Source organism: Arachis hypogaea, chromosome 4 (genome assembly GCF_003086295.3).
Source record: "Arachis hypogaea cultivar Tifrunner chromosome 4, arahy.Tifrunner.gnm2.J5K5, whole genome shotgun sequence".
NCBI classification, from domain to species: domain Eukaryota; kingdom Viridiplantae; phylum Streptophyta; class Magnoliopsida; order Fabales; family Fabaceae; genus Arachis; species Arachis hypogaea.
Window position 1 is genome coordinate 35,622,777 of NC_092039.1, and position 10,844 is coordinate 35,633,620.

The 10,844-nt window shown below is 34.8% G+C and overlaps 1 pseudogene; it reads left to right on the top strand.

The window, feature by feature from the left end:
• The window catches only part of LOC140184104 (uncharacterized), a 39,920-nt pseudogene extending 38,481 nt beyond the window's left edge, over positions 1 to 1,439 (top strand).
• Positions 1,440 to 10,844: the final 9,405 nt, after the last annotated feature.

Consider the following 10,844-nt stretch of genomic DNA (forward strand, 5'->3'; position numbering starts at 1 on the left):
CCTTATCAAAATGACATAAAGTTTAATCACTCTATAAATATAATCAATCATATATGGTTAATGGCAGAAATATGCAAAGATATACACATCAATTAACAATGTTATTGAATGTTGAATGTCTTATGATATAAAGCTTTGTACTCTTGAATATTAAATTTAAACTTCTACATTTTTGCTAAGGTTACATACAAAGAGTTTACTCACTTGTTTCTAAGTTGAGTCCAATCCATTTGCTAGTCAAACTCAAATATCAATTCTAGATATCTGACGTGTTGCTTTTTTTATATATAGAATTATGAAAAACAAGATAAATCAATACAAATCCCATTTCTCTCTCTTTCTTCATCTAACTCCAATAAAAATAACAAGCAATAAGCAACAACAAAATCTAAAAACTAAACACCATGAGTCCAATCAAAATACCATTCAACATCAAAATCAAGAATAAAAACAAGAAAGAGCAATGAGGAACAACAAACCATATTAATAGTTAAGCCAGATAAAAAATACAAAGATTCCTCTTTTGGAATATGGTGATTTTACTCATGGACATCGTACAAGGTGATTGACTGCCTTTTAATTAGAATAAAAAGGTCTTTAGTTCGATAATTAATTCTTAGTAATGCATTTCTTTTAGTTTTACATTTATATGAACTATAAGCTATCAGGATCTTCTATCAATCTTTAAGAATGTGACCTAAGCTGCCTAATCTCAATACATAAATAAAGGAGAAGAATGACCTAAAAGTTTATGTAAAAAGTAGAAAGATCAGAGACAGAGGACTGAGAAGAGGTTAAACCTTTAAATTAAAATGCTTTATAGAGATTTTGGTGATTTATTTTAATTTTTTTCACATATTCTCCTTTTTACATATCTCTGAGGATATTTTTAAATTTATTAAGTAAATAGAGGTTAAGTGAATTGCTTTGATCCTTTGTGCTATCATTGTACAAATAAGGAATATATCTTCAAAGTTTTATCAACTTTTCCATTTAAGATTCATGTTGACATATAAAGGGGTGGTGGGCTTTAGATAATTTCTTTAAGTCATTTTGCTGATGCCATTCGAAATATATTTCGTTGTAATTTTTTTATTTAATGCCAAAGTTGTTATCTATTTAATACACATTATTACTGTTTTAGAGATTTATGTTAATATTATTATCAGATTATACATTTCTTTCAATATGTTGTTAGTATGGTTTTATTGATATGTTACAAATGCCACTATGCAATCAATAGCTTTATTAATATTATTATTGCTACTGCTACTGCTACTGATACTACTACTATTGTTGTTACTACTGCTGTTACTATTGTCACTGCTACTGATACTACTACTGTTGTTGTTACTGCTGCTACTACTACTGCTACTATTACTACTACTGCTATTACTATTACTATTGCTACTACTACTACTGCTACTACTAAGTTTTGATTTTGAATTTTATTTTAATCTTTTTGGCAGATATGACTAGATCTTATACCAAAAGTCAAAAAATGAGGTTTAGATGTTATTCAAATTTATATGTTCCAAAATAGGCATGAGATTTTACCTGGAAAAGGAATGAATAATGTATGTTATTTTTTATTCCAGTGTTGGGAAGAAAATACTAACAATTGTTAATTAACATATAAATTATTAGAGGTACCAACAAGTACTATGTACATCAGTTAGGACAACAGATTAATTATTCTTAACCAATCAGGCAATTAGTGCGATAAAGTTTCTATTAATAACAAGTTTTTCTATAAATGAAAGAATAAAAAATAAATAAATGAATAAAAAAGCCAATGTATCTTACAAGGGACAAGGGCCACCGAACACAGAACATGAATTACAGAAAATGAGAAGTCATTGAAGTCTTTCATGGTTCATGCTGCCTGCAATATTCCCAACTATTATCCACTAATTAAATATTGGTTGCCTGTTGATTTGAAAAACATAGCATGAAAAGAAGTAAAACAGTGACGTAATAACCAAATGCATTGATTGTTGTGGAGGCATTGTATGAGTCCTATCTGTATGTTCTATATTTTTCTCGTGTTTTCTATATTTAGAAATAATAATTATTTATATGTCTTTGTTTATCAATTTAATTTTTTTACATAAACCATTGTCATTGTATTATTAAATCTCGTTACTAACAACACATTTCTCCTGCTATTTTTTCTTTTTTCTCTCTTTTATTTTATTCATATTTTTTTCTCTATATTTATCTCTTTAACAACTTTTTTCTTTTCCTTCTCCACATTTTTTCACTTTTCATAAAAGATTATGCAAAAAAATGTGACACATGTCTATATTTTAAATTTGTTTTCAAAATCACTCAATTGTGTTCATATAATTAATTTATTCGAAGGTAAATATTATCGTGATGAAAGAGATTTTTTAGCGGTTGAAGAAACGTGAAAAAGCTTATCGCTAAACACGTTTTATTAATTTGTTCTCTAAAAAACAACACATCTTGACTGGAGAAAAAAGCTGCAAGCTATGACGCATGAAAAAAAATTAATTAAGTATAATTTTGTGTTAATGATTATGATTATATTCTTAAGCTTTTTTATTTTGGACTCAATAATATTTTTGTTATGTTGTAGTGTGAACTATTTTATTGTTTTATTGTGTTCTTGGGTATTTGGTCTTTAATTTTTATTTATTGAACACATGCACGTACTTTAAATTCGTTTTTGAAATCACTCAACCGTGTTCATATAATTAATTTATTCTAATGTCAATACTATCGTTATAAAAGATATATTTTTCTTTAGCGGTTGAAGAAACATGGAAAAGCTTATTGCTAAATACGTGTTATTTTATTCTCCAAAAAGCAGCACATCTTGACTGGAGAAAAAAGCTGCAGAATGTGACGCATGAAAGAAAATTAATTAGGTATGTATAATTTTGTGTTAATGATTATGATTATATTTTTAAACTTTTTTATTTTGGGCCTAGTAATATCTTTGTTATGTTGTAGTGTGAACTATTTTATTATTTTATTGTGTTCTTGGGTATTTGGTCTTTAATTTTTATTCATTGGACATAGTATATAATTATTTTTTGTTGTAGAAGGTAGAAAAAAAGATTAGTTTTTATACATTTGAATAGTTTATATTATTGAATAGATTATCTAATAAAAATAAAAATGATCAATTTTTGGACTTTTGAATATTTTTTTACAAATAAGAATTAATTTATTTTAGTTTTATAATAAGTAAATTGGTTAGAGCTTCATTTCATAACTCTATTTTTTCTTTAATTATTTAATAATGTGGTTAAATATTTTTTATCCATGTTTTTTATTTTATCAATCATTATTCTTGATTTGTTGGTTTCATTTTATTGTCGTTTAGAATATACAAAATAACGGAATCATCTATCTTTTGTGTTTACATATTTTTATTTTATGTTGTCGTGTTTTACCTTAGAATTCGATGGGTATACAAGATAGAAACAAGTAACAAAAGTTCATATTGTAAGACAAAGTGAATAAATAAAATATATTAATATGGGTTCCAGACTTAAGATGATGTGTATTATTATTATTTATTTCTCATAGTATTGGATTGCTGCACGTACAAGGTGGGATTCGAACCTGACACTTGCTTAAACAATTAGTAAACTAACAACTAAACCAACCCAATTTGATTTTATTCTTATTATTGTTATTGTTGTTATTTCCCCTTTATTAGCCTTTGATTTGTCATGCCTTTCAGCGTCTGAACTCCTGCCGTCAACCTTCACAATTATACATCAACAGAGTCAGAGACATACACCTTTCTCTTTAAATCCTGACTCTTTCAACCCTCACTACAAGAAAAAGTAATATTTGTAGTAAAAAAAATTATTACAAAAAATCGAAATTTTGAAACAACAGCAATTTGTAACAAAAAATGGCTGTCACAGTATGTCCCGTTACAAAATATTTTTGTAACAAAAAATTAAACTGTTACAATTCAAAGTAATATTTTGTAACAAATTTTTCTTATACAAAAATCAAAATTCATTACAAAAGCGATAACAAATTTTGATCTTCAAAATATTTTTTGTGACAATATATTTTTTCTATCATAAAATTTTGTTACAAAATATAACTTGATTTTGTAACATTTTATTTCCATTAGTTACAAAGCACAATATTTATTCTGTAACAAATTTTTTTAATACAAATTACAAACATAATTTACCAAATTATTTTTTTAATTAAATGATATATTAACTATTTTACTGATCAAGTCAATATTTACATAATATGTAAAAATATAGATAATTCAAACATACTTCGTTTAACTAAAATTATTTTAAAACAAAATAACATTAATGTCTACATTGATTAGTTTTACAAGTTATATTTCTTACACAAGTTCAACCAAAAGTTAAAATTGTAACATAGATTAGTGTCTCTACGAATCAAAATATTCTTGAGTCTTTTAGGTAGCATATTTGAGTTCTTTAGGTAGCATATTGTCACCATTGTCACCATTTTAGCACTCCTGTAAATGAAAAAAATCGAAACAAAAAATTAGAAACAAGATATAACACCAATTACAATAACTATTTTCATTAACCTCTATTCAACATTTTTAGAAACATTTTGGCAAATCCTCCCATAAAACATGGATATTTCCACCTTTCAATCCTCTACTTTTCTTCACAGATGATATTAATTGGGATTGACAAAGACCTAATTCAATTTACTGGAGAAACACCCTTCCGACTTGATTATGGCATAGAAGCCATGATACCAGTTGAAGTCAACAAGCAAAGTCTAAAGGTAAGATTCTATGATGAGGTCAAAAATCTTAGGGCACATAAAGAAGAGCTCGAACTATTCCCTGAAATCTGAGAACAGGCCCAGATAAAGGAAGCAGTGCTCAAACAAAGGATGATGAGTAGATACAACTAGAAAGTCATTCGTAAAAGTTTCACCTCAGACGACTTGGTCCTGATCAGGAATGACATTGGCGTAAACAAATCAGGTGAAGAAAAGCTCGCTACTAATTGAAAAGGGCCATATAAGATAAGTGAAGTTCTTGGAACGGGATATTACAAAGTATCCAACTTAAACGGCGTCGATCTCCCCATATCGTGGCATGACTCTAACATGAGGAGCTATTATAGCTAGAATCAAACTCCGCTACCTGATGTACTCTTTTTCCCGACTTCATGATTTTTTCCCAAAAAAGGATTTTTTCTGAAGGGGTTTTAACAAGGCATCAAAGAGGGGACAGGTGCACGAAATTGCAATCACACTTTTTGCAACTCCGCACAACTAACCAGCAAGTGCACTGGGTCGTCCAAGTAATACCTTGTGTGAGCAAGGGTCAATCCCACGGAGATTGTCGGCTTGAAGCAAGCTATGGTTATCTTGTAAATCTTAGTCAGGATATCAGAAATTATCAGGATTGATTGTGAAAAGCAAAAGAACATGAAATGGTTACTTGTTTTGCAGTAATGGAGAATAGGTTGAGGTTTTGGAGATGCTCTGTCCTCTGAATCTCTGCTTTCCTACTGTCTTCTTCATCAAACACGCACAGTTCCTTCCATGGCAAGCTGTATGTAGGGTTTCACCGTTGTCAATGGCTACCTCCCATCCTCTCAGTGAAAATGTTCCTATGCTCTGTCACAGCATGGCTAATCATCTGTCGGTTCTCGGTCAGGCCGGAATAGAATCCAGTGATTCTTTTGCGTCTGTCACTAACGCCCCGCCTGCTAGGAGTTTGAAGCACGTCACAGTCATCCAATCATTGAATCCTACTCAGAATACCACAGACAAGGTTTAGACCTTCCGGATTCTCTTGAATGCCGCCATCAGTTCTAGCTTATACCACGAAGATTCCGGTTAAAGAATCCAAGAGATAACTACTTAATCTAAGGTAGAACGGAGGTGGTTGTCAGGCACACGTTCATAGTTGAGAATGATGATAATTGTCACGGATCATCACATTCATCCGGGTTAAGAACAAGTATTATCTTAGAATGGAAGCAAGCATGATTGAATGAGAAACAATAGTAATTGCATTAATCCATCAAGACACCGCAGAGCTCCTCACCCCCAACCATGGGGTTTAGAGACTCATGCCGTGGAAGATACACAAAGAAAACGTGTAAAGTATCATGAGGTATTGATACAATGTCAAAAGATCCTATTAATAGTAAACTAGTAACCTAGGGTATACAGAAATGAGTAAATGACGTAAAAATCCACTTCTGGGTCCACTTGGTGTGTGCTTGGGCTGAGCTTTGAAGAATTTTCGTGTAGAGACCTTTTCTGGAGTTAAACGCCAGCTTTTATGCCAGTTTGGGCGTTTAACTCCAAGTTTTATGCCAGTTCCAGCGTTTAACGCTGGAATTTCTGATGCTGATTTGCCACGCCGGTTTGGGCCATCAAATCTTGAGCAAAGTATAGACTATCATATATTGCTGGAAAGCCCAGGATGTCTACTTTCCAACGCCATTGAGAGCGCGCCAATTGGGCTTCTGTAGCTCCAGAAAATCCACTTCGAGTGCAGGGAGGTCAGAATCTAACAGCATCTGCAGTCCTTTTCAGTCTCTGAATCAGATTTTTGCTCAGAACCCTCAATTTCAGCCAGAAAATACCTGAAATCACAAAAAAACACACAAACTCATAGTAAAGTCCAGAAAAGTGAATTTTAACTAAAAACTAATAAAAATATACTAAAAACTAACTAAATCATACTAAAAACATACTAAAAATAATGCCAAAAAGCGTACAAATTATTCGCTCATCACAACACCAAACTTAAATTGTTGCTTGTCCCCAAGCAACTGAAAATCAAAATAGGATAAAAAGAAGAGAATATACTATAGACTCCAAAATATCAAGGAAACTTAGCTCCAATTAGATGAGCGGGACTAGTAGCTTTTTGCCTCCGAACAGTTTTGGCATCTCACTCTATCCTTTGAAGTTCAGAATGATTAGCATCTATAGGAACTCAGAACTCAGATAATGTTATTGATTCTCCTAGTTATGTATAATGATTCTTGAACATAGCTAGTGTATGAGTCTTGGCTGTGGCCCAAAGCACTCTGTTTTCCAGTATTACCACTGGATACATACATGCCACAGACACATAATTGGGTGAACCTTTTCAGATTGTGACTCAGCTTTGCTAGAGTCCCCAATTAGAGGTGTCCAGGGTTCTTAAGCACACTCTTTTTGCCTTGGATCACAACTTTATTTCTTTCTTTTTCTTTTTCTTTCTTTCTCTTTTTTTTTCGAAAATCTCTTCTTTTTTTCTTTTTTTTTTTGTATTCACTGCTTTTTCTTGCTTCAAGAATCATTCTGATGATTTTTCAGATCCTCAATAACAGTTCTCCTTTTCCCTCATTCTTTCAAGAGCCAACAATTTTAACATTCTTAAAACAACAAATTTAAAAGACATATGCACTGTTCAAGCATTCATTCAGAAAACAAAAAGTATTGTCACCACATCAAACTAATTCAACTAGTTTCAAGGGTAAATTCGAAATCCTGTACTTCTTGTTCTTTTGTGATTAAAGCATTTTTCATTTAAGAGAGGTGATGGATTCATAGGACATTCATAGCTTTAAGGCATAAACACTAAGATACTAATGATCATGTAATAAGACACAAACATAGATAAACATAAGCATAAAAATTTGAAAAATAGAAAATAAAGAACAAGGAGATTAAAGAACGGGTCCACCTTAGTGATGGCGGCTTGTTCTTCCTCAATGTCTCTTCCTTGCCTTTGTTGCTCCTCTCTCATGATTCTATGATCTTCTTTAATTTCATGGAGGAGGATGGAATGTTCTTGGTGCTTCACCCTTAGTTGTCCCATATTGGAACTCAATTCTCCAAGGGAGGTATTGATTTGCTCCCAATAGTTTTTTTGTGGAGGAAAGTGCACCCCTTGAGATGAATATCTCCATCTCCCATGACTCGGAGGTGGAAGCTTTTGCCTTCCCTTTCCTCTTTTTAGAGGTTTCTCCGGCCTTAGGTGCCATAAATGGTTATGGAAAACCAAAAAGCAACGCTTTTACCACACCAAACTTAGAAGGTTTGCTCGTCCTCGAGCAAAAGAAGAAAGAAGAGAGAGAGTGGTGGGGTAGATGGGGATCCTGTGGGGTCCACAGATCCTGAGGTGTCAAGGAAAAGTCATCCCTGCACCAAGTGGCATGCAAAAATGCGTTTTGAGCCAATTCTGGCGTTAAACGCCGGGCTGGTGCCCATTTCTGGCGTTTAACGCCAGCTTGGTGCCCATTCCTGGTGTTTAATGCCAGTCTGGTGCCCCTTTCTGGCGTTAAACGCCCAGAATGGTGCCAGACTGGGCGTTAAACGCCCATCTGCTAGCCTCACTGGCGTTTAAACGCCAGCAAGTTCTCCTCCAGGGTGTGCTATTTTTCTTTCTATTTTTCTTTCTGTTTTTGCTTTTTCAATTGATTTTGTGACTTCTCATGATCATCAACCTATAGAAAACATAAAATAACAAAGGAAATTAGATAAAATATAACATTGGGTTGCCTCCCAACAAGCGCTTCTTTAGTGTCAGTAGCTTGACAGTGGGCCCTCATGGAGCCTCACGGAGGCTCAGAGCAAAGTTGGAACCCCCCAACACCAAACTTAGAGTTTGACTGTGGGGGCTCTGTTTGACTCTGTTTTGAGAGAAGCTCTTCATGCTTCCTCTCCATGGTTACAGAAGGAGAACCTTGAGTCTTATAGTTTGCACTGTCTGCAAGCCACGGAGTTTCCTGAATAGCAAACAATTGCTCATCCGGAAAGGTTTCAGAGATCTCAGTAGGAGGGAGGGATGCTCCTGCTACTAGTTTTATCCGGGACAGGTGATCAGCTACTTGATTTTCTGTCCCTTTTCTGTCTCTTATTTCTATATCAAACTCTTGCAGAAGCAACACCCATCTTATGAGCCTGGGTTTTGAATCCTGCTTTGTGAGTAGATATTTAAGAGCAGCATGGTCAGTGTACACAATCACTTTTGATCCTACTAAATAAGATCTGAACTTATCAATGGCATAAACCGCTGCAAGTAACTCTTTTTCTGTGGTTGTGTAGTTCTTCTGTGCATCATTTAGAATACGGCTGCCATAATGAATGACGTGCAGAAGCTTACCATGCCTTTGTCCCAATACTGCACCAATGGCATGGTCACTGGCATCACACATTAGTTCAAATGGTAATGTCCAGTCTGGTGCAGAGATAACTGGTGCTGTGACCAGCTTAGCTTTCAGGGTCTCAAACGCCTGCAGACACTCCTTATCAAAGATAAATGGCATGTCAGCAGCTAGCAGATCACTCAGAGGTTTGGCAATTTTTGAAAAATCCTTTATAAACCTTCTGTAGAATCCTGCATGCCCCAGAAAGCTTCTGATTGCCTTAACATTGGTAGGTGGTGGTAATTTTTCAATTACTTCAACTTTAGCTTGATCCACCTCTATTCCCTTGTTTGAAATTTTATGCCCAAGGACAATCCCTTCAGTCACCATAAAGTGACATTTTTCCCAGTTTAAAACTAGGTTGGTCTCTTGGCATCTTTTCAGAACAAGTGCTAGATGGTTAAGGCAGGAGCTGAATGAGTCTCCAAATACTGAAAAGTCATCCATGAAGACTTCCAGAAATTTTTCTACCATATCTGAGAAGATAGAGAGCATGCACCTCTGAAAGGTTGCAGGTGCATTGCACAGACCAAAGGGCATCCTTCTGTAGGCAAATACTCCAGAAGGACATGTAAATGCTGTTTTCTCTTGGTCTTGAGGATCTACTGCAATTTGGTTGTATCCTGAGTAGCCGTCCAAAAAGCAGTAGTATTCATGACCTGCTAGTCTCTCTAGCATCTGGTCTATGAATGGCAAAGGAAAATGATCCTTTCTGGTGACTGTATTGAGCCTTCTGTAGTCAATACACATACGCCACCCTGTAACTGTTCTTGTAGGAACCAGTTCATTCTTTTCATTATGAACCACTGTTATGCCTCCCTTCTTGGGGACAACGTGAACAGGGCTCACCCAGGGGCTGTCAGAAATAGGATAAATAATCCCAGCCTCTAGTAACTTAGTGACCTCTTTCTGCACCACCTCCCTCATGGCTGGATTTAGCCGCCTTTGTGGTTGAACCACTGGCTTAGCATCATCCTCCAATAGGATCTTGTGCATGCATCTTGCTGGGCTAATGCCCTTAAGATCACTTATGGACCACCCAAGAGCTGTCTTGTGTGTCCTTAGCACTTGAATTAGTGCTTCCTCTTCCTGTGGATTTAAAGCAGAGCTTATGATCACTGGAAAAGTGTCACCTTCTCCCAGAAATGCATATTTCAGGGATGGTGGTAGTGGCTTGAGCTCTGGTTTAGGAGGTTTATCTTCTTCTTGAGGAATTTTCAGAATTTCTTTTATTTCCTTTAGTTCCTCCAGATCAGGCTGAACATCTTTAAAGATGTCATCTAGCTCTGATTCAAGACTTTCAGTCATATTGACCTCCTCCACCAAAGAATCAATAATATCAGTGCTCATGCAGTCATTTGATGTGTCTGGATGCTGCATAGCTTTGACAACATTCAACTTGAACTCATCCTCATTGACTCTCAGGGTTAATTCCCCTTTTTGGACATCAATGAGGGTCCGTCCAGTTGCTAGGAAAGGTCTTCCTAGAATGAGAGTTGCACTCTTGTGCTCCTCCATTTCCAGCACTACAAAGTCAGTGGGAAAGGCAAATGGCCCAACCTTGACAATCATGTCCTCAATCATGCCTGATGGGTATTTAATGGAGCCATCAGCAAGTTGGAGGCATATCCGGGTTGGTTTGACTTCTCCAGTCAACCCAAGCTTTCTGATAGTGGATGCAGGTAT